The following is a 25,845-nucleotide window of genomic DNA, read 5'->3' as shown; positions in this document are numbered from 1 at the left end:
ATTATTATGAAAACATAATTTAACTAAATCAGGCCCGTAAAGTTTTTTGAATAAGGGGGTGTCTAATACCAATACAATATCTACTTATTAAATTCGTAAAGAAACTTGAGAAGTTGTTCTCTATTGCTTTGCAGTATCTAAATAGTACATGATTCCAAGTTGCATTGTCAATATTATTATGTAGTTTCCCTAAAAAAGTTTTGTGGGGAGCCGACATGTACCTTTTATATTTATATTCCCAATTGGGCGATACCTGAAAACTATAACCTGAGCATTATAGCTTATACCTACAACTAGCTATAGCGACGTACATAAAAATTTGTCTAGACATTTATTTATAATATATTTTTTATATTACATATAGACGAGATGCTATTTTTATTCTGACCATGAAAATTCATCAAAGTCCAAATCGCCTCGACCGCTGAATGAATCGAGTTTACGAGCAATCGACTCCGGATCAAACGTGCCGATGAATGCTCGGCTAATAATAGATCAAAGCCTGCATCTTCACACGAGCGCGGGTAGCAACAGTGTTCATATATTGTGCTATATGCAGAACTTTCAGAGGTCACGCTACTATTTGAAAAGCGCGCAAAGCTAATCATAGTCATATTAGCCTTTTTCCGGCTGCATTTTTAAGGAGCTATGTCCCCCAGAGCTTAATTATACTAAAAATTGGCGAAGAAGCTATAAATATAGTATTTCGTCCAACCGAGAAAAATAGGCCTTTATTTTTCGGTTGAAGTCGATCATCTCGCTACTTCTTTCCCTTTTAAAAATAAAACTACGGTGAAGGTTGTAAAGGTAAATATATATAAATATACCTATGAATATATGTATATATGTATACTATTTGTATATATATATATATAGAAGAATAAGCATGTTCGTATGTCAGAATACTTACAAAGTGGATGTTAGTGTATGTTGAATAGGTGTTTTCAAATTAAGTAGCTGCATACATACCTGAAAAAAAAAATCACATTAACATAATACAATTATGTCAAATCCGTATATATGTAGGTACATATACGAACACACAAATAATACAGTTCGGGAACATCTAATCCCGAACGTTTCTTTTTATACTGCGGTACTGAATATTTTCATGAATGTATTTAATTGTTTGAACAGTCAGTTTCTATGTCTTTATTTCCGTTTATGATTTAATAGTGCAAAGTTTCGTTAAAATTGTTTAAAACAGTTGAATATAAAACTCAAACAGAGAAGAAGAGTGATATATATTCATTAACTAGTATATATTTATTCATTATTTAATATGATTATGTAGAGGTACGCTTCTGTCTGTGATGAGCTGTGACACGTAAATAAGTAAAATTTAGATCTAATATTAAAACTTATAAAAATGCACGAGAGATCAACTTATAATTAAACTCTAAATTATGCTTCAAGAGATTTTTAAGTACCTATAACTACCTATTGTATTTTTCATATACATAGCTTGGGTAGGTATGATTACAGTTGTCATCTCCATACAATTTATAACGTTAAAACGAAACTTATCAAAATATGTATAGAGATGACAGTTGTCACCGTACCCAAACTATGTGAAAAATACTATAGAGAACAAATCAAATTATTTTATGGTTTGAGCCCTGGGTATTGGTCTATTGGAGGCATTGATAAGTGAGTTTAACTAGTTTAACAAATCTTTTTCACATCACCTATTCGAAAAGGGAACTTTTCTTCCCTGCTAGAAGGGATCAAAGTGGCACTTTTCTGTTCAAGGACATTTTGTTGCCAGTATGAAATATTGACACAAAGACATATGAAATTAGTATGCATATAATCGATTACAATTTCTTTATAATCGATTACGTGCATACAATTTTTCTAACTTAAATAATATTTTGTTGTAATTGTAAACAATAAATGTAATTAACGTATTTTAAATTAATTAATATCATATTTAAATTAAGTAAATTAATTAATTAGCGTAATATTTACAAAGAAACGTAAAAAAACTTTAGTTTAATAATTTAATTTTTATTTTGACATTTTAGGTCTCCATAAACGCAGCCATACTTGTCTATGCAATTTAAAAAGTTTATATTTAAAAAGTTTTGTACAAATATTTCACAAAGCATTATGCGGTTCTGTATTCTGTATAAATTTGTAAATATTTATTTATTTATTTTATTTTAAACTTTATTGCACAATATAACAAATAAAGTACAAATGGCGGACTTAATGCCTAAAGCCAGTCAACCACCAGGCTAAACAGAAACAGTGATAGGTGCACGCATTGAACAAAAAAAAGCAGAATAGGTAACTTAAAACAAAAAATATAGCGATAAATAATACACACTACCGAAAATAAACTTACATGTACATACTATAATTAAATAAACTTACATATATATTACTTTATTTTATGTACCCAGTGCAAATAATACTATGCCTACGATGGACAACTAACCAGTGAGCTTGTCGAAATAATGCTTGCGTAACATGCGCTTAAACGAGAGCTTGGTTGGAGCCTGTCTGATGTTGAATACTTAAATTAATTTTTAACAAGCAGAAACGTCTGCGATCGATGCTATTAATTATGCCAGAGGCCGTGAGTTCAAGTCTCACCCAAGGCAGTAATTTTTCCACTTTTAAATTTATTCTAATTTGAATACTTAGTTTAAATCAATAATAATAGGCCTTTTCATCTGTGTTAGATGTTTTAAGCAGCATCCCGGTAATGACACTAATAATAATAAATATAAGTGATATCAGTCTTCATAGTGTTCTTCCGAAGATTTGGTTCAAAGGGGTAAGAGCTAATTTGTTATCAGAATCAGAAAAATCTACAAAAATAATGTACTTGATTTTCATTGTATCATTTTAGTTGTTTGCTACTGTTTTGAAAAGATATTAGGTACATAATTATGAGCTTTAGGTACTTTTAATTTGTCAGTACAGTCACGTCTGAAAATATCGATACGGACAAAGTGCCAGAAGTATGTACCTATACTAAGGTCGTGTATACATATTTTTGGCACTTTGTCCGTATCGATCTTTGCTTAAAATAATAATGTTTTGAAACCTAATATATGTAAGTATGTAATTTCCTCATAGGTGATGTGAAAAGCAGTATGTGTCACATGGTAGCAAAATTATTTTCACCTTGGGCGTTACCACTTGAATCCCTCACTACGCTCAGGATTCTATGTTAGAATCCCTCGCTACGCTCAGGATTCTATTATAGAATCCTTCGCTTCGTTTAGGATTCAATTGTGCGCCCTCGCCGTAAATATGTCATTTTGCTCCCTTGTGACACAATCTACTATTAATTCGTTATTACTTTTTCTTCACGCGAAAAGCTTTTGATATGAATATAATGCTTGACGAGCTTAAGGTATCTACGAGTATATAAAAATTGTGTGAGATTACAGAGCCAACACCTTTCACGGATATATCGAGGACAATTTCATCGCCCTTTTTACTAATGAAAAGTGTTGTTTTAATTGGCTTATATGAAAATGTTGTAAGTAGGTTTACCCCAAACGTTCGATGTCGGAATAAATCTATTTTGCAATTATAATTATGGTAAGTACCTATTTATGGTATTTGCGGTATTATAGATAAGTATATAAGGCATATCGGAATAGTGCAATGTCTTATGGGATGTGCTATAACGTCCTTTAATAGCCGATATCGTGATGCAGTGTAAACAGGCCTCGATAGGTACTCGTATTTCAAAGGTGTATATAGAGCTTAATTCAGGCTGTATGGGGATTAAAGCCCAGTCTTCATCAATGGAATGATTCGAAGGATTTCCCATGAATACTGAAAGGGATGGTGTAAAAGGGGCCAGGCGTTGAGGAGGACATGTTAAGTGTTTAAGATGGCCGATGGTTTTGTTTTGTGGATTAAAAACAATTAAGATGGAAAGGAAGTCATTTCTTTACCCTAGTGGGTAACCCAATTATATATTCAGGAAATAAAGCATATACTTGTGTTAAATATACTAACGCTTGGCTATTTCAAAACTACCAACCAAGCCCGCAGTAAAAAATGGCTAAAAATATACTATTCAGAGAATCTGTTACATTCCTTCCTAACCTAATTATGGCACTTCCTGTAGAATGCCTAATACTTCTGAAAGTAATCAGACACCATACGCTTTAGATGGATATTAATTTGTACTTACCATTGTATTTTTTTAAACTACTACTCAAAGTTAACAACCGTGTGTCGATATGTATAATAAGGTTACCGGCCTTGTCGGCTCGTTTAAAACTTAAATTATCGGCAGTTGGCAGCGTGAAAAAATAATAACATACTTAAGACAAACAAATGTTACTTCGAAGGTCTAGTCAAAACGGAGGCCACGTTAAATAATAAAAGGTTTTCTTAGACAGCTTGTGTAATGATCGCTTGGCGTCGCTTCCTGGGACCTTTAGTGAGTTAAAAGCTAACTAACTACTTAATCATCAAAGAGTCTTGGAACGACGAGAAAATAAGTAAAGCTAAACGGAACTATGTAACTACCTATGATATACATTTTTTTAATGTCTGATTCTTCAAACATTGTTTTTTTTTTCAGTTACATTTAAAAAAACGTGGGATAAAATGTGGGTACAAATAAAACTCGTCATGTTATATTGTAGACACTTTGAAATTCCGTGAAAAGTTAAAAGAAAGTAATTTAAAATGCTCACATTTCACGAACTGAAAGAAAATTCTGTATTTTGTTTAAATGCAGGTTTTATTGCGAGTTTTATTCGACTAAGATAAAGTAACTTCTACATAATTATCTACAATTCTGCGCCATACATATGATATGATCTGTGACATTGACAATAATGTCAATGTCACAGATCATATACATACTTGTATATTAAATACAAGTATGTACTTCTATACTTACTACTGTATAATCATTAATCACACCTGTTTTTGGCAGCCACTTATTAGGATCCTGTCGTATTCGTGTCGTGTCCAAAACTATAAATCTTAGTGACGTCGGCCAAAAATATGTTTTCATGAAAACAAATAAAAGAATAGCCAACGGGTGGAAAAAACTTGGGACACTACACTAAACTTAAAGAAATCTTGGAGAGTAGGTAGGTAATGTCAGAAAAACAGACAAGAAAGAAAACCATGATATACTACTGTCATATACTACGATGCTCAATTGAAAAAAATACCAAGAAGCTATTCCATCTATGGTAAAAAAGCATATCCAATTGCAAAACGGAAAGAAGACATTCGTCTCACGCTGGGGCTGTGCTGGGCGAGGGTTGCAGCAGTGCTTAATGAAGACAGTTGGAGGAGGCCTAATAGGCTTTACGGCACACTGAATTACGATACATCGTCTTATAATTAGGTAGTACTTAGTAGTAGTAGTTTTCACTTAATTGTACATAACACAGGTTTACATAATAGAAATAAAGATACACAGGTGAACTTAACCCTATAAGGGATCTCTTCCAGCTAACCGACGCTAATAAAAAAACTGCATAATTTATAGGTAATTATAAATTACAGCTATAATTATATAACGTAACGAAGTGTTTAAATGTTCGGAATAAATTGCTTTATTATTAGTACCTTACAATATAGGCCGGGAAACGAAGGGTTGCAGCCTAATTGGCCTGCAACTTGCATTATAAAGTTTAAATAAAATTATGTTTCCCAGTAACTTTATGAATTATGACTAAGTCTGTGGTCTTAAAAGTAGTCAAAATTCATAACAGTTACTTATTTACCGATTGGTTACCCTACTTAAAAAATATTTCATGAATTATACTTATCTTTAAAACAATGTCATTTAGTAAGGAATGATTTGTATTCAACCGGTAATTGAAATATTATATTTTTTGTTTGAAATAATACTGAAATCTGGTGACTATTATTTACAATTTCAATTATTTTATTCAAATTGACATTACAGTCATGTTCTTTTTAAGTAAATTCAATCCAAATCAATTGTTATTATTTACTTTGTTTCGAAAGTGTATTTCCTTATACAATGAAACCTGGATAAGTGGGACCTGGGTAAGTGAGAAAACTCTATAACTGGGACGCATGCTGCGGTCCCGACACTACCACTGAATTATCTCTGTTAGTGTACCTTCTGACAGTTTTGTAATGACCAAAACAATTCAGTAGGGATATCTTAATATTCCTTGAACTAAATGGTAATAACTTTGAGATTTATTTCGCCGATAGCGTCATGGCTAACGGTTTGACAATAAATGAAACATTACTATGAATTTACTGGAAACATTTGAATAAATATAACATCGCAATAACGAATAGGTGAGAAAATTTCAATAGAACTATAACTTTCACGATTTGAGTCATTTCAGTGACTCACAACGGGAAGTCAAATATATGCTATGTTGTGCCACATAAAGTTTTGATATGCTGATATTTAGGTACCTGTTAGGATATCATGACGAAAAGATGAAGCGTGAATCGGGAACTGGGTACTTACAACCATAACTTAAAATTTTTGAAAACTGATAGAGCGGGGGAATTATTTAAATACTCTTATTAGACCAGAGAGAATATTGAAGACCACTAAATATCCTTGAACTTAGAAATTTGTAGGCATTTACGAAATATTTAGGTGTAAGTATTAAGCAATACTATAATGGAAATAAATATTTCAATCATTTTTTTAGTACTTGGAATTCGATGATTACTAAAATAATTTAAAATCGAAATTAATAAGCAATTTACAATCAAAACGCGTAATAAAACGAACACATCACTGCTATAGTGCGTTAGGTGACGTAAACGTTCCATAAGTATCGAGTTTAGGATAGTAAACGTTATAATAATCTAATAATGGCACTCTTTTAAATTTGAACCAACTTACAAATTGTTGTCAATGCATTTTATATCAAAACAAAATATCCCATGATCGGTTTTTGAACAGTATTTCGTAAAAGATTCTAACTGGCTTGGAGTACTTTAATTGGATAAATAAAATGAATAGGTGAAAATATCGCAATAATCGATGTTGGTGTTATTCTTTACCATCCACTATAATAATGAATAGGGAAATAGATGAATAAAGTTTTATGACATAGCTGATTGTTTGCTCATTTGTGAGTTTTACAGATATTAAACAATACGAGTAGATATTCACACATTATATTCAAATTTATATTTTGTGCATGCATTGGTCTAAATGAGTGTTCAGACATAAAATATAAGTGAGCAAAGAAATAAAGAGGTAGGTATTAATAAGTATACAGGTGGGATGGGCGATTCGAACTTTATACCTAATCTAGTTATAAAACATTTATGGAATGGATATGGAATTATGGATATGATTTGTCATATGTCAACAGGTAATTTCTTCAACCACAAATATTTCTGTTGACACTGTTGACAGCTTGCAGATCATATCCGTAACGGTGTCATTACAAGATTAGGACTTCCGGTTCAAACGCCATCTTGATAGTAGCCTCGTGATTAATTCCTTTGTTTTTGGCTCATTAATATTGTTTAAAGTGTAATATCGATAGCTTTATTATACAGTAATCTAATGTGGTAGTGTGCAGTGAAAGGAGAATTAATCTCAAAGCGTGTTTAACCACCATTTTGGAGTCAACGGCCGGTAGTCCACGTGCTTCTCGTAAAATCCAGCTATCGGTTTTACGAGACAACAACAATCACTACCGAACAACGTCGTGCTCTAAGAGCATTTGGTATTTCTATCTCTAACCGTGTCTGGCTAAAGCCCTAGAGGCACATAATTTTATTGTTTACCGTACACTGGCAGAAATATTATTCAACAAATATTAATTCGATCCCACGTGGATCCCACTTTGACGTTGGCGAAATCATCGACAGTATCGATGGAGCCATACTACATAAAGATTGAATTGAATTACAAGATTAAGTATAAAGATCGAATCACCCTCTTGGTAAGTTTTTAACACGTTCCGATAAGGTAATTATTTTTATCAGGATACTAATTGAGTGAGAACTGTGGTTTTGGGTCACATTATCTATTTTATTATTGTATTAGAATATAAATGAAAGTGTAGGCGTCATTCCTAACACTAACATTATCTGAAATAACTAAATCAAAATGTAAATTTAATCGATACGCGTGGTGACTGAATCAGGTAATGTAGCACAGAAATTCAGGAATTATAGTGGAAATAACAAAATTTGCACCTAACTAAACATTTATGGCGTTATTCATAAAAGCACTAAAATACACAATTAGCTAATAATTGTTTTTCTACTCCACCACTTTTATTTTTAGATTAAATGACTGCCATTGAGATTAAAATCAACTTCATAAGAAGAGCGGCGCGCGGGGCCCCGGCGCAGTGTTCTTAGGATCCTAACAGCAGTGTTCTTAGGAATATTCATACAATATTATGCAACGGTTGTTTTTGTTTTTTTATTCTGACTTCTAGGCAAAAATCTACAATTATTTACTTTGATTTTATTTATAATTTAAAGTGTTTGCACTGTTTGCTGCCGTCTTAGAAAATATTGTGTGCAACGGTACATAATTTAGGTCTTAAAATTCTCGGGCCTGTCTTTACAAAACTCAACTTCGTTTCGTTTTGTAGCTTGAATTTTAAGAACCATTATTATGTACCGGTTGCGCAAAATACTATTGTCTTAATCTGTCATGTCGATTTATGTATTTGTAAGATAGGGCTAAAATGTAAATTAACTAACTGAGTATCGCTAAGCAGCACACGCCAACGATACCAAAATATATATCGCTCTCTGTTTAGCACCTACATTTTGAGATAGACGAAATATATCGCAAGGCATCTGCAGATGCCTTGCGATAAGATATCGTAAGATACCGAAATATATAAGTATTACAGCTTCGTGTGTGGACTCTGCCAATTAGTACGTAAAAGATATCGGCAGATGCCGTTTCATACGGTATCTGCCGATATATTATCGCTTCGATGGGCTGAATGTGACGCGATGTGCGAGGAATAGGAAACGTGACATGACGTGAAATGAATTTGAGTCCATACAGCGGTGAGTAGAAACATTCTTGGGGTAAACATTAAACAACTTGTGTTTGTAATGCCGTCATTAACCAGTACATTTTAACACTGGGTTAACGGTTTAAGCGGTTAACCCCGGGTTAGTGGGATGGTCCAAGTGGCGCTTAGCCGAAAAATACAATTTAGGTATGATTCTACCAAAGTTGCCACCCCCACATAGATATTATTAACCACTTTTGGAAGATGCAGATGTGAAGTACACAATAGCTTCGATCACATTTCAGTAGGTTGAAAATGTTTTTTTACTATACAGGATTTATACTATTATATCATTGTTATTTTATGTACTTATGTATTAACAACTAGTAATAAAATTAAACAATGATAATAAATATACATATTCATCGATATAGCTTTTCGAAATAAAATAAAAAAGATATTATATACCGGATGTCAAAGTTCTTATTATGGCACAAACCATAATAAGAACTTTATGACATACGACGATAAATTCTTGGATTTGCGTTCCTCAAACTTAAAGGAGCAGTCAGTCAGTGCTGCTGACTTTAACCGCTCGGCCACGAAACGCGCTTTCCGAGCGTGTATAGTCGAAGAAATATTATTTGCACCGATGAATGTTAGCTCCAATAAATGGGTTAATAAGTAAAACAGTTAGCACTCTGTTTTGCTTAAAGTATTCTTGAGCTAAACAATCTTGATCCCAGCTACTTTTCTAAATTTTAATTTCTAAGTTTTCCTAGTATTCCAACATTTCCAACTTTTCAATACGCAGTCTATTGTATAAAAAAAATAAGTAGAGAAACATTAATTTCAAAGTAAATACGATTTGTGTCAACAAAAAGTTTCATTTAGCTACCTAATAACGTGTCGACATTATTCCAGGAACATTAGTATCATAGTTATTCCCACTATATGGATTGGACGTGCGGCAAAGCACTTCACACTTCTTTTGTCCTTTTGTATTCGAAACTCCTATACGTCAACTATACGTTCCACGTTGACGCCAACCACGATACATTGGTTAAAGTTACATACGCTCGGAACAGTCGGAACGTGCTTTCCGTGGCCCTCGGGTAAAGATCCCGTAAGTAATACTTAGCGTGTCAATAAACTGATTAACTGAATTACCTTCAAACCTTTGCAATATAACTACGAGCTGGTAGGTAGGTGTTGCTATTTCTCGAACACTTTCAGCAAGACCTTAGACCCTTGAATTATAAACATCCTACTCTGAAATGCTTTCCTAACACAGTAATATAAGATATAGATAGTAAGCCTAATAAAAACAACATGTAATAAGAAATAACTAAATAGTAAATAATAAATTGATAAATAGCATTAATGTACACATGTATAATTACCTACTTATAAATATTATACATTATTACAAAGTATGACTAGGGTCTAAGTCCCTCACGCTGCTTAGTGAAATAATCGTAAAAATTAAATTTATTTTACCGTTAGTGTCACGTTTAACTTTACCCACAAATATGTTATTCATTAAATTTGGTTTTGAATAGACAAATCTAGATACGCGGTAGCGTGTCAAGCCAAGTTCAGAAGAAGAACTGGCGACGCAGCGGCCGTGTGTTATATTACACGAACCATTTGCAGCCCCTTTTGACCCCTACGTAACTCAAAATCTGAAATTTGGTTCATTTATTAAGACTTAAGGCTAATTAGAACTCCAAATTTCATGAATATAGCTCAACCGGTTATTTAGATCTAGAAATCGGGATTTTTCTCAGTGACTTATTGACTCACCTAACATCAAAAACCTAACCCACTTCCAGATGACCTAGCAAGTTGAAATTTGGCATCCAGATGGGCAATTGTGTGGTTACAAAACTGAGATAAAGTAAGTAAACAGTGATTTTTTTGCGATTTGTATTATTTTCCAAGAAACAGTTTTTATTTACACACTAAGCGCCTAACGAATTTGTAATACCAAAAATAAATGTTAGTTTGGAAATCAACTATGATGAATACTAATAAATTCTGCACAAAAAGTAATGACTAAAGTTCAGGATTTGCCAAATCCTGAACTTTAATTACATTCCAAGCAAACTCTATAACTTGGCACCCATATAGATCTCAATTGTTTTTTTTTTCGGCGAAGTCAACAACGACGAATATTCTTAATATTGAACTTGGCTCTCATTTCACATTTATGTTTTTGATGGAATCTACTTATACAGGACAATTCATCATATTTAAACGTTTCTGAAACAGCCGCCTCATAATAAAATATGAAAATGTACTAAAAACTAGTCAAAGGTCATGAACTTGAAGAATTATATAAACAAATCGTTCACGTGCTACTTTTCTCACCCGCCTTTTATTATCTGGTTTGTATCGCTTTAGAAGTTTATAATAAGTACCGGTTACGCAATAACACAATGATGATATTTCGATTATCTTCCTATTATGAAAGGAATTGGTAGATGGAGATTGTGCCTTTTGACCAGAGAGATTCTATTACGTGTACCGGATGTTCAAAAGGCCTATAAGGCCCACTTGCACCATTCCACTAAGCCGGGGTTAACCGGTTAAACCTGGAGTTACCATGGTTACCAGTACAATTTGACACTTGGTGAACGGTTTAAGAGCTAAACCCCGGGTTAGTGGGATGTAAAGTAAGTTGGTGTAAGTTGGTGGTTGGTTGTAAGAGTAGGCTTCTTTACAACTAATTTATTATTACAATAATACCTGCTTGAAATACTCGTATTATTTAACGCACAAATTAACTATAAGGCAATAAATACCTTAATTAAATATATAATTTCACTAGCAGTTTAATATTGCACAAGTTTGCGAAATGACAAACTGTAAGTTTTTTTTGATAATTAAGGTTCTGGCTGAACACACTTCCTTGCGCAGGGGAACTTTTTCAATCGAGAAGTAATAAAGTTCCTAAGCTGCTTTGCAAACTGCAGCGTCTACATAAAGGATTGTTTGTAATATCTGCAGTTAGTCCATTCAGCTACTTGGACTACCTAGTCTATTTTTTTCTACCCTGAACCGAGATGCATGAAAATAAAAACGTTCCTGAAGATATTTTAAGCGGTTATATTCCGGCACCATCCCACTAACCCGGGGTTAAGCGGTTAAACCGTTAACCAAGTGTCAAATTGTACTGGTAACCATGGTAACTCCAGGTTTAACCAGTTAACCCCGGGTTAGCGGGATGGTGCAAGTGGGCCTAAGATGCTGTTTTAAATGTCAATAAACATGCAATAAACATGTGCATGCAGTGGCATGCATATTAAATCAGAGTAACATGAAACGAAATCATAATAATTATATTGTTTTCTGGCGTTATAAGTTTAACCCATATGTGTGTGTCGGTCTGCGGCAGCGTAGCTCTTAAACGGCTAAACTCATTTAGATACGGATTTTTTTAAATATAGAAGCAGGCTTTCTAGCGGTGGCTCTTAGACATGTTTTATCAAAATCAGTTAATCCGTTTGTGTATTGGGGTGGTTTTAAATTTAATGTACCTTTACCTTAATGCTATAAAGTTTACTATTGCATAAATTGCATGTTTCTAAGTTAATTAAATGCCCACTTCGATAACCAAAAATAATTGTTTTTGTAACCTCGATTGCCATCCCAATCGCAATCGAAAGTCAGTCCACACCTATACGTAACCCAACCCAAACAATCCGTCCGGCTATCAACTCGATCGCCTGACGTCTCCCACGTCGGGTTCAAGTTTGGAGTGTCAATGTCGTGCAACAAAAGGTCAAGTTTGGGCACGATGCTTTAGACTTTGGTGCGTGTCAAAACTGATGATCACCGGAGGTCACAGATTCGGTGAACAGCTGATTGATTGGGCGTTCTCGAAGCTAAGAATACCTATGTAGAATTTATTTTAGTGCTAAAATTTAAAATGCCGTTAAGAATTTGTTACGTTTTTATGTACAAAAATTAGGTATACAGTTTTGAGTATGACTAAGGGCCACTTGCACCATTCACTAACCCGGAGTTAACCGGTTAAACCTGGAGTTACCATGGTTACAAGTACAATTTGGCACTGGTTTAACGGTTTAACCGCTTAACCCCGGGTTAGTAGGATGGTGCAAGTGGGCCTTAATAATTACTGTTAGTCCCTACATATATAAAATGAATTAACACCGTACTTCACAACTAACCTTACCACTAGCGGCCCACCACCACCTTACTATGTTGGTCATATCATATGTTTGTTTTTAATCGTGTTCGCCAAGTTCTTACAATTACCTATTAGTAAACTTTAAGTCCGCCATTTGTACTTGTTCAATAACATTAAGTGTAGGTATTAATATCCGATAAAAATCGTCTGTTATCACCCTAAACAACTTTTTTATATGTTCTTATATATGTATGTAGTCCTTATATGTATACGTAATTCATATCATTGTAATAGACATCCACAATGGTTTCGTTCAAGATAAGCCAAGGACTACGCCTATACACGCTCCTCTGCGAATATTTGCATATCCCTAGACGCCTGTTAGTCCACGCAGTCCGCATTAAACATTCAGCTTTTCATTACTCGTACAACCACCATAGGGTTGCCGCAGTGCACTTAAGGTAATGTAATAGTAAACAACTACAGAGGCCGTGAAGTAACGGGTTGCCGGCCGAATACATATAGACGGCCGAATGTAGCAAGGCCGGATAGTTATAAGGCCGACAACCCATTTTCACCCCGATGTATGTATATCATCATCATCATCAACAGTGCTTTTCTTTCTCAAACATTCAATGAAATAAATAAAGAAATCTCCACGAAATCAAAGTTTTATTACTAGAGAAATTAAAAATTAACTAGACACAAAATATAACTAACACCTATACCTATCTTTATCACACGCACACGTATATTTTACACAATCATGTAGTTTTTCAATTTATTACACGTATATATTGATGTATCCTTGATGCATGTGAGCATTTTTCTTAGTTTTTCAATTTATAAAATTGCCAAGCATCCATATACTTCGCCTTTGTTTTTGGCGGCAGCAACTTATTGGAAGTCAATTCTGCTTCTGCTCTCAATTTCGTAGGAGTACAATTAATATTCATTTCATATTTTCTTCGAAACTCATATTAAAGAACACAATCAACAAAGTGCAATAAATCCAATTAAATAAAATTACAGAATGAAATGAAATTAAATAGAAATCCAAAACGATTAAAAAAAATACCTACGCGTGTTTGAGTAGACATTTTTACTGCTAATATATAAATGAAATATTTTAAATATGTATTTGTGTAGATAAATTTGCAATTTACATTTATAGGAATTTGTTAATAATGTATTATTTATTATGTTCATGTCAACTTTATATAAATAAAACTGCAAAATATAGCAAACATCGTTAATTGTTGTTTTTTTTTAAGGCGTAGTGGCAGAATGTCATTACGAACCATAAAGCAAATACTGCCTATGTTTTTTTAATAGCTGGATGTGTCACAAAAATCTGTGGAATTGAAATTGAAATTAATAAAGAGGCACTTTGCCGGCCTAGGTCTGCAATTTTGTATGAAATTTCATTAAAGACCTCTAGTCTAGCCGCGCCTGAAACGTGGTACTTCGCAGCCTATTACCTATATAAGGAACATAATATCAATAATTATTTCATTGCATTTTTGAGAAATAGTTATTTACGATACAAGTGCGGAAAAGAGGAAATTCGAAACGAGTGGCGATAAATTAAAACACGACGGCAGGGAGTGTTTTAAATCGACACGAGTTGCGAATTACCTATCCGCACGTGTATCGTACAACGTTTTACAGTACATATGGCCCTTTAAACTTTCGACATATGCACGAAAAGTGCTCTTTTACGCACTAGTGCGAGAAAGTAGCACCATATGTACTGTAAAGGTATTTTTTGTGTGTTTTTGTGGGTCCTGGATTATGACGACAAAGTATAAGTATATAACAATAAACAATAGCTGATATAATTGTAGAAAAAACATGAAAGTGAATAGGTATTTAAATCGTGCACAAAGTGACGTAGGTAGGTGACTGATATACACAACTTTGGTAATTTGGGATCAAATCAAATTATTTTTATAAAATATTTTATTTGTGTGTTTTAGGTGGTCACATTCTATATAAATTATAAACCGAAATAGATATTAAAGAAAAAGTGATGAAGCCCTCCAGTCCAGTCCTAGGATATTCTTTCGTGGTTTAATTAATATTTGCCATCTTTATATAATAAAATTTTGCTTATAATAGGTAGATGTTTGTATTTATGATGACATTTATCCTTTACGGAAAAGTTGGCTGGTATCATAATAACGATTTACTGCATTAAAGTTTGTTTGACTAACAATTTTAGTATCACCCGATATGAAAATTAAAAAAAATTGCCTGGATATGAAAGACCTTCTGTTTTGATGATTGATGATGTATTACAGAATTATTAAATATAATATTATTATTACACGAAAATATTATAAGTACATTTTACGTGAATAAAATTAATCACTCGATATTCGTTGTTATAGTATATGTAGTTGTAAATTGTAGCATGTAAATTGTAATTCTATGCAGCAAAATCAGCAAATACACCTAACACGATTTCCTGAGGTAACGTGTCAACCCTATCTGTCTACATAAAGCCTACTCCAAAAATAGTTTACGGGTGAAAGTAGTCGGCCTTCGCGGAAACGCATGAAAACTTTATTTTCAGGAAAACACATTATTTTCATAGGGTATATACAATATAATTATTATCCCTCAATCCCTCAAATTGTAAGCTGCCGCTTCGCAAAAATATAAAAAATATTTTGGTTGTTTACTCTACACGTTTATTATTTACACTTTTTCCCCGTGTTCTCGAGACTTCTGGGCCTGGCTCGGTCAGACGCAACATACATACAACAACAACGTACTACATACAGTAAGTAATACACTTTGTATTGTTATGCTTCTACAACTTTCGTAATTTTCGGCAACAATTTTTTTTATGTTATAGACAGTGAACATCTTGAATTCTTGAACGCCCAAAATATACCTTAAATTATAGTAAAATGAAAATGAAAATTTATTAATAACAATCGTTATAGGTCTGTTTATGTGTTATACATATTAAACCTACAATCTACATACACGTGGTAAAGTTGAGGTTTTTTTTAGGCAGACAGTCTTAATGACAATTATAATTTCATTACATATATGTTTATTTGTTACATTCATTTAACTATATTATATTTAGAATTTATAATTATTTATATGTTTCATGTATTAATTTATATATTTCAAATTCATAATTTATCATTATATTATAAGGTAAGTGAGTATCATCTTTTTGGCATGTCAAAAAATTCATTGTAGTCATAGAACATATTAGTAAGGAGCCACTTGTTTAGCCTAGATTTAAAACCGGCGGTGGAAGATGCATTTCTGACGCATTCCGGGAGGCGGTTAAATACTGATGGTCCGAGACAATAGACCGACTTCGCTAGTCTGTGGCGCTCTGCTACTAGTCTATCTGCGTGTATGTTGCTCCGTAGAGGGTACTTTAGGTTTGTACCTCTGCATTGAAATAGCTCTCGATTAACGTATGTGAATACAGATACCTGTTGTATAAGTATACAGGGTAGGGGCATGATTTTAAAATCTATAGAGATCGCGGGCAGGGGCGTCGTTGGGCTTGCCGGCCATACCGCGGAGTGCTAGCTTCTGGAGGGAGAAAACGCGGTACCAATCAGCGGCCCGGGCCCACAGCTCCGTACCGTATGTCAGTAACGAGTGGACCGTTGCAAAGTAGCATTCCCGCACCGCGAACCGGCCGGCTGTTCGCGCCAGGCGGCGCAGCGCGAAACATGCCTTACCCAATCGGCTGCATATCTCATCTATGTGCTGCTCCCATGTAAACGCGCTGTCTAACCCTGTGGAACCCGAGCAAGCGAGTACAGGACACTTGCTGTGAGGGGGAGTCGTCTGCACACACGTGTAGGCTTTCACTGGGGTGGCCGTTTAGTTTGACTGTCATGAAGCAGGTCTTGTTTTTGTTTAGTGCCAAACCGTTTGTTTTAAACCACTCGTTAAGCTGCAGTGCTACGCTATTTACGACGGCTCCTAGTTGATTTTTCGTAGGCGTACTTACAACTACCGTGACGTCGTCGGCGTACATTTAGATATCCGCACCTTTTATTGCCAGCGGTAGGTCGTTGAGGGTGTTTGAGAGGCAGGACCCCTGCGGGACTCCCAATAGGTTCTGGCGCTCCGACGATGTGACGCTGCCACCTCCTCCAACGACCACTTGGGTCCTACCAGTCATAAACGAGAGCAAGAGATTAAGTGCAGGGCCACGGATACCGTAGTGCTCAAGTTTGTCTGCTACAAGTCCGTGGTCGGCAGTATAGAAAGCGCGTGAGAGGTCACAGCAAATGATAGCCACGTGGTGACCTGCCTCGCGCGCAGTGTGTCACTTCCCTTACCAAGTCGGTGGTCGATCGGCCCTGGCGATAGGCGATAGTCAGCCAAAAGGACAGCAACCTTTTGTTTAAGCCCACTTCGAGGCACTTGCTGAGAGCTGGTACTAAAGCTATAGGACGGTACGATTTAGGGTCTTTTTTGTTGCCTTTGCCTTTGTATAACGGGCAGACCTTAACTTTCTTCAGACGGTCTGGATATGATCCTAACCGCATACAATTATTAAATAGCTGTGAGAGTACGAAGCTCAATACCGGGCTAGCTTGTTTTAGTAGGTATGCGGATAGGCCGTAAACATCGGTGCTATTTTCGTAAATCACTACACCTTATAAAACAAAGTATCCCGCCACGTCTGTCTGTCTGTGTGTACGCGATAACTTAAAAAACTACGGAACGGATTTTCATCTATCAATAGAGTGATTATTGAGGAAGGTTTATGTAGGTGTACAATTTGTTAAGATTCTGTGTTACCACCCGTGCGAAGCCGGGGCGGGTCGCTTGTTTGTACCTAATATAACCTTGCATTCTCAGTTGCCTTTAGTTGTCTTGTAGTCTTTTCTTCTATATTTTTTTTAACCATACTCCACCATACTCTCATTCTCTCGGCTGTTCCTCCATGACTTAGTAGGTATTTTTTCAAACAAGCGAAACAGCAAATATTGTGTTTTTAATTATTTACAATCGTCAAGTGTACCATGCATATTAAAAACAAAACTCCTTTTGGTTGTAGCCGACAGTCTTATAAAATTTACGATAACTGCCAACAATGTTTGCTTATCTTAAATCCTTAAGCTTACCCATAAAAATACCTTAAATTCCCATCAGATACGCTATAATTTGCCATATACCCAATGGCTCTCACTTTTGCGCGCTTTCTTTTAATAAATTCGAAAACGCCACCATAAAATACCCGTGGAACCAAAAATGGAACTACCGGTGCGCAAAACAAAAGATAATGGTTCCATTTTCAATATAGAACCATAGAAGGTCCATGACAAAATCCGCTTTATACTGTTGTAAATTAGGAAGGTTTTTGTTTCAACGTACACAAAAGTTAGTCAAACTTATGTGACGTGTCCAACAGATACAAAATGTTTATTAACGTCCGTATATGTCCGGCGGTCGTGTGTGGTCTTATCGCGTATTATACGACAAAAATTAAGTTATTAAGCTATGTAAATGAAGGTGGTAGGTCCGGGGTTCGTAGCTCAAATTGCGGGCGTATATGCATGACCCACATGGGTGTGAATGTGAAGATGCATATGTATGTGTCCTGTTTTGGTCAACAACTGAATTTTTTTGACTGTTTAGATCCAACTGTAATAAACAGCTAGCTGTGTTACAAGTGTCGAGTAAAAAAAAATGTTACAAGTTAAATTTGAATTCTTTCTTAGTTTAAATTGAATTTTTGCAGGAAAGCAAGCATATATTTTTAAATGACAATGTTTGCTCATTAATAGGTCTTTTATGTAGATCAAGTATTTTTGTGCAAAGTAAAATACAACCGGCGTAAAAGCTTGTCACAAACATTAGCTACCTACCAATTTCTAAGGGACTACTTTAACTTGTTATTATCACAAAAATGCTTGATCATTGTTAAGAAACGTTGAAGGCAATAGTTTGTTCTCCTTTACTGATATAAACCTAATTTCGTAATGTAATATTGAAGTAGATTATATCTCGCATCAGATAGCGTTTGTTATTAACATTCCTTCAGCTGTCGTATTTAATGCAATAAACACTATAATTCGATAATGCCTCTACAGTGAAGTGACGGATAATTCGCCAAACATTATCCTAGACAATTCGTAGTAGGTGCATTATTACAAAGGACTTGCCTACGGATTGTGATATAAAGCGCCGAGCGAAGCGAGGCCATTTTATGAACACAAGGCCGGGGAAAAACTATCCCTATCCCTAACTATACATAATGTAGGTATAGCGAAAAACAATAAATAACCTAAAATTTTAATTTACGACGCGGAGTGTGACATGCGATAAAGGTTATTGTGTCGGCCTAGGCCTGCACATTTGCACGAAATCTCATTGCCGGCACGCTTCACTTAGCGCGCACAACACGGCGTTTCGTTTATTACGAACGTAATGATGATTTTTGATCTGATAGAACTGCATTCCGTGACTATGAAAGAATATAATATAATATTATTATCACTTATATTTTATTCAAAACTTCTGTCAAACTGAGAGCATCAGAGCGAAAAACTTGTGAAAATCCTTAAAATACATTCGCTACATAATTGATTTATGCCACGATATCTGCGTAAGCAGAAATTATAGTAGGCACATAACAAAATTACAGTATGTTCACTTACTACATTTTTTTGGTCGCTTGGTGCTCGCACTGTAAAAATAACTGTGACCCTACTACGAGAACATTTCTATTCTGTGACAGCGTAAACTCGACTGCAGTCAATAAGTAATTACTAGAACAGGCGCGGCAACATTAAAGGGCGAATGTCACTCGTAATCAGAGTCATTAGGACGCAATGTTGTGTTGGTAGCGGCTATTTTATAGCGGACGAAAATTTGCTAACTACTCAGGGCGCGCTTACCTACCTACGTAGTAGTTTTGTTGTAACTTTAACAGTTTTTCTCGAAATGGTGAAAAACTGCAAATCGAGACAAAAATTGGGGGAGGTGGGCAAATAAATAACCACTTGATGCCACATGCCAAGATTGCCAAGTTCCAGTTATGCTTTTTGTCCCACAGACCATCTTTTGAGCCAAGAACGCGAATAATACATTATTTTGTTTACAATCTCAATCAAAGCCAGATTTGATTGAGATTGTAAACATAAGATTGTACCTACCTAGGTACGCTACTATTTTTCAAATCGAAGTTAACGACCTAGTTACTCACTTGATACTATTTTCTATGCTGATCGTCGAATCAAAATAAAATAAAATGCCCGCATCCAAATTGAATAACGATCTGCAGAGCTACGATAAACAAACAGAATTTCAAGAGTGCATTTCATTTTAAAGCGCCGAAAAACTAATTTCAGTCCGACAAAGCTTTTATTTAAGTTTCTATTCACGCTAAAAGTAACAACTAGCAATACTGTTTTTGACAAATGTTTAAAATGTTACTCCCCATTTGCTACGTTACAAGTAATTTACTTACTTGCTTTTTGGGGATAACGGTTAATCATATCATACAAGAATATTATAATATATTATCAAAAACCATTTTTTTAAACGGGTAATTTTGCGAACCTTCGACGAGCGAATCTAACTCCCACTTGACCAAATTGTTGGACACCTATAAACCGGACCTGCCGCGTAAATCTCAAAAGGTGGAGGTTATCAATTCGGTTCTGTTTTGTTTTTTAAATGTTTGTTACTCAATATCTCCGTCATTTCTAGGCCGATTTTGAAAATTCTTATTTTAATTGTAAATATATACATACAGATTGGTACCTTTTTTGCTAAAACGCAGGTCTGATGATGGAATCCATGAGGAATTGAGGGAACTGCTCAAATATTAAAGGCATACATATAGTGGTTTTAGTATTTTCATCAACAAATCAAGCATTTAGATTTAAAAAAGTGACATTTGATGAAGTGGAACTGCTGATGATGATCAGAATGGAACTCTTTAACGACGCGTAGTTCACGTTTGGCGATGTGTCCTAACTCTTCGTTATGTTTGTTAAGCAAGTTAAGTTTTTAAGACAGATTTTTGCCAAGCACGAGTTCTGATGATAGAATCCATGAGGAATCGACGGAACTCCTCAAATCTCAAAGGCATGTATATAATTTTTTGTATTTTCATCGGAAAATGAAGCATTTACACTAAAAAACTGACGCATTTGTTGAAGTAGAACTGCTGATGATGATCAAAACGGAACTCTTAAATGACGCATAGTACACGTTTGGAGATTTCGATTTCGACTTGGACTGGGACCCGGACTCGGACCCGGACCTGGTTAGAACTGCGACTTACAGAAACGAAATGCTACTAGATAAGTGGGTTAGGTTAGGTTTGAACTGCGGTCTTCACAGAACACAAACTGCTATCAGATAAGTGGGTTAGGTTAGGTTAGAACTGCGACCCTTATAGAAACGAAATGCTACTAGAAAAAGGTGACGAAAAAAATTATACTATACATATAATTATGGTGATCAATTAAATTCCAGCCAATAATTTATATGGCATTTCACACTGTTTTGAGAAGTCGGTTTTTTTCTATTAAAGATTATTTACATCACGGAATGTAAAAAAAATAAATGCAAAAGTCGATATTGCGTTTATTACCATAAAATTCTTGCCGACACGACACCACATCATTCACATCTCATATTATTACCATATTGGAACAAGACATTATTACATTATTACCATTGGCAGTAGGCGTAAAGAAAAGTGGTTTGAAAGAAACAGGAGCATAAATATAAAGGTAAACACACACAATAGGTACAGTGTAAAACACTGGAAGAGATTTCTTAAAAGATTAAGTTCGTCCTTGCACTTGCCTTTTTTCTCTAATAATTAGTTTAAAGCACCCAAAATACCAAATAACCTTATTAGTAGGATGGTCTTTAGGGCTAAAAAAAAGATTAAAACGTTCGCTAAATTTTATTGTATGGGAAGTTTCATAGATCTCTGCTGAGTGACGTTGATCAGGCTGTTAACACTGGCCCTTAATATCGTTTTTTAATCGGTAAATCGATTGATGCATCGATGTCAATGTTTGCTCTAAATAAACCATTTTCTAATCTTTCATGTTTTTGATGTATGTTGTGCCTAATGTCCTAAAACAACATAATTATGATACTGGGTGAATAGAAAAACATTTTCAACGATACCCGGTTGTGTAAAAAATAATGTTTAATAATATTTTTACCGGTAAATATTAATAAACACGATCATTTACGACGCCATAATTCAAGTTAGTAGTATTTTCACTATTTTGATGTACTACGGCAATCTAAAGTGTAACAATAAATTTAGATTGTTAAACCAGATTTAGGGGGTCGTAAAATTGTAATTATTTTGTTACGCCATAATACTTACGTTTTGTGGCGGGAAGTCAGTAGAATGTGACTCAAATAAATGAAATATTACTGTATTGATGCAACTGGTTGTAAGAACAGTTTCATTGCCCTGTTAGCCCTCTCATGATCGATGTAATTGGCATCAAAAAAATTGCAGCCCACATTAGGTCGTTGATATTGGTTTTAAAATATTATGTTTTGTAAAAACAGCTTACGTAAACGTACCTACTTTAAATATGAATTATCAGGTAGTGAAATTACGCCGAGAGCTAAGAAGCACTCGAGTGACCGATTTGTGATATAAGTGAGTTCGACGGCCAATGTATAAGCAATTGATATCAAGTTGCTGGTCCGTAGGGGTACCACTTTTCAGTCTTACAACATCGGGTCCCTTGAATAGAATAATTTTTATTCGTAAAGACACAGACATTAAAAGAACATAGTGAAAATAAAGTGTCACGAAATGGCCTCATCTCAGCATGCTGCTGGCGACTTCCAGCGCTGATCTTTCGAAGAACAAGAAGATCTTGAAATCTAGGAACACCGCTACAAGGATCAGAAGATTCAGAAACCATGGCCAGAGTCAAAATATTGTATCATCGCGTCGGCATCATCGCCCGGCGTGAGAAATATTGAGCGCAATTTCTCATGAGAGATTTACGTAGATCCTTATAAGTATTAAAGTTATTGCACTTTAAATAACCATTCCTTTAATTGTAGATGGTTTAATCTTGGCAATTTGTTATTTTAGCATTTCCATATACGAGTATGTTACAATTATTAAGTTAACATACTATAATATTGTCAGTACTATTTAGGACAGTTTTTTCAGGACATGTGTATCCTTTAAATATATTACTGTTATAAATATGAACTCAATATTAGCACTTTCTATAGAAAATTTTAGAAATCGTCCTTCAGTCAAGAGAGACTGCTTAACATCAGGCGAGCCGTATGCTTGTTTGCACCGACGTAGTATAAAAAACATGCCTGTTTAGCGACCATACTTTTTTTTACTGGCAACTTAAAAACCGTCAGTGTGAATCTGATATAATGTTAAAAATTGTAACATCCTGCTGTATATTAGTCGAAATCAATGAAAATCTCTATTGTTTGTACCTACCTATATACAACAAATAGGGTAGGTATGTATTCAATTAGGGAGGTATTCTTATGCTTACGTTGAGCATAAGAATATTTCTGTGTTCTTTCGCGTTTATTAACATTAATAGTTTACAGTCAAACACATATAACTATATTATTATGTAATGTATCATATCAAAATAGATCATCCCTTATCGTCCTTTGACGTCTTTATCAGTACTACACTTAGGTATCAGTATTATTTTGTTCAAAACTGTTCAGTTTCATCGTTGATTTGCCGCAAAGGTGACGCTATCCGTAAAAAGAAGTATGTCTTTCAATAGTAAAGTAGTGTTAGTGACTGGCGCTAGCTCCGGCATCGGCGCAGCGTCGGCGTTACTCTTCGCGAAGGAAGGCGCGGACGTGGCTCTCGTAGCGAGGAACCCGGCCAACCTCGCAGCCGTCGCCAACCAAATCGAAGCGCTCTAAGAAGCCACTGATCATCCAAGCTGATATTTCCAATGAAACAGAAGCTAACACAGTCGTCTTAAAAACGATCAACCACTTTGGAAAACTAGATGTACTCGTCAATAATGCTGGAATAGCCATTGAGGGATCCATTCTGAACGGTAATGCATTAAACGCGTACGATAAAGTAATGAAACTAAACGTTCGAGCAGCGATCCAGCTGACTACCTTAGCCGCTCCTTTCCTCGCTAAGTCTAAGGGAAACATAGTCAACGTTTCAAGCATAGCGTCAACACTCACGAGCAAATCGCCCACGGGCCTACCATATTGCGTATCGAAGGCGGTGTTGGACCATTTTACTCGGTGTTCAGCTATGGAACTAACTTCTACCGGAGTCAGAGTAAACAGCGTCAATCCTGGACCGGTCGACAATGAATTTGCTACCAACAACAATCAAGGTGATTCTAGGGTTATTACTCAGGAATGCGCGAAGATCTCTCCCCTGGGATTTCTGCCCAAGAGCGAGGAGATTGCAGATGTAATCTTGTTTCTAGCTAGCGAGAAGGCTAGAAGCGTTACTGGTTCCAGCTATTTCATTGACAACGGGTTCCTTTTGAAGGGGTAACACAAATAAACCTTATAGCAGTAAAAAGTGAAGAACATATTAAATTAATTTTATTTTTTGTAGTTGTAATACATATTAATAAATTAGGTATATTGGGACTGTCTGTTTTAATGAGCAGATTATGAGCTACTACATGCTTACCCGATACAAAGCGCGGGCTGTGATGTCACATGCTGCACGGCTGCGCCAAAATGTATGAAAATAATCATGAAACAATAGTTTTTCGTCACTTAAGCTGTACAAAATGCGTAAGTATATATAGTTCGTAAAATTTACATTCTTAACAGTTTCGAATGATTCACGGTTAGTTTCACTAGACTTTTATATTGACCGGGAACAATACAAAAGGTAATCACGGTCCATATCTCGGTCAATTTACATTCTTGTTAAACATAAAAAATTATTGTGATTAATGTAGATATGTGGTACTTACTGTATTTCTTTACTTATACGTTTTTCTTATAATAATAAGTAAATTGTCTCGTTTGTAATTACGAATAAAAATATAGCTGCCGTGCCCCTAGATTTGTAGTCTGTTCTGTATGAGCAATAAAAAAAATACGAATAACTGCTCATCTCGCATTTTTGCTATATCATTTAAAAATTTATATTAAAGGGAAGGAAGGATTATAATTATTTATCATCATGCATACTATGCATAGCCATAGCCCATTTTCAATTTCAAATTGGTTGACAGGACTGCAACTGTATTAATGTCATTTGCCAAAATACAGGATTCATCGAACTAACGGCCGAGCTTGGCAAATGATTGAAGGATTCATTAATCCGAATTGACGGCGTTGTCAAGGCGATTCTCGGGTTATTACTCAGGAACGCGCGAAAACCTTGCCCCTGGGATTTCTGCCCGAAAGCGAGGAGATTGTAGATGTGATCTTGTTTCTAGCTAGCGAGATGGCTAGAAGCGTTACTGGTTGCAGCTATGTCATTGACAACGGGTTTCTTTTGAAGGGGTAACATAAAAAAACCTTTTTGTAGTAGAAAGTGTACACAATATTTATTTATCTAACTTAGCGGTTTCACTCACGTATTTTTAGTCACTCGCGCGACGTGTTTCAGAGAGCCTAAAAAGTTAGTGCTTAGAGTGGAGTGTTAGTGCTTGAAAATGGAGACCTAGGCTCTCCGAAACATGTCGCGCGAGTGACAAAAATACGTGAGTGAAACCGCTAAGTTAGCTAAGTTAATATGTCTCACGATAGTTTAAATTC

General features: G+C 35.2%; 1 protein-coding gene and 1 pseudogene across 2 annotated transcripts in view; one reads left to right on the top strand and one right to left on the bottom strand.

Moving 5' to 3' along the window:
- The window catches only part of LOC134741027 (rho GTPase-activating protein 7), a 347,525-nt gene that overhangs the window by 192,157 nt on the left and 129,523 nt on the right, over positions 1–25,845 (bottom strand). The gene's annotated exons all lie outside the window — the stretch shown is intronic.
- Positions 23,850–24,623, top strand: LOC134747087 (3-oxoacyl-[acyl-carrier-protein] reductase FabG-like; annotated as a pseudogene).

Source organism: Cydia strobilella, chromosome 1, assembly GCF_947568885.1.
Source record: "Cydia strobilella chromosome 1, ilCydStro3.1, whole genome shotgun sequence".
NCBI lineage: Eukaryota > Metazoa > Arthropoda > Insecta > Lepidoptera > Tortricidae > Cydia > Cydia strobilella.
Note: the sequence above shows the minus strand (reverse complement) of the source record. Positions and strands in the feature narration are given on the sequence as shown.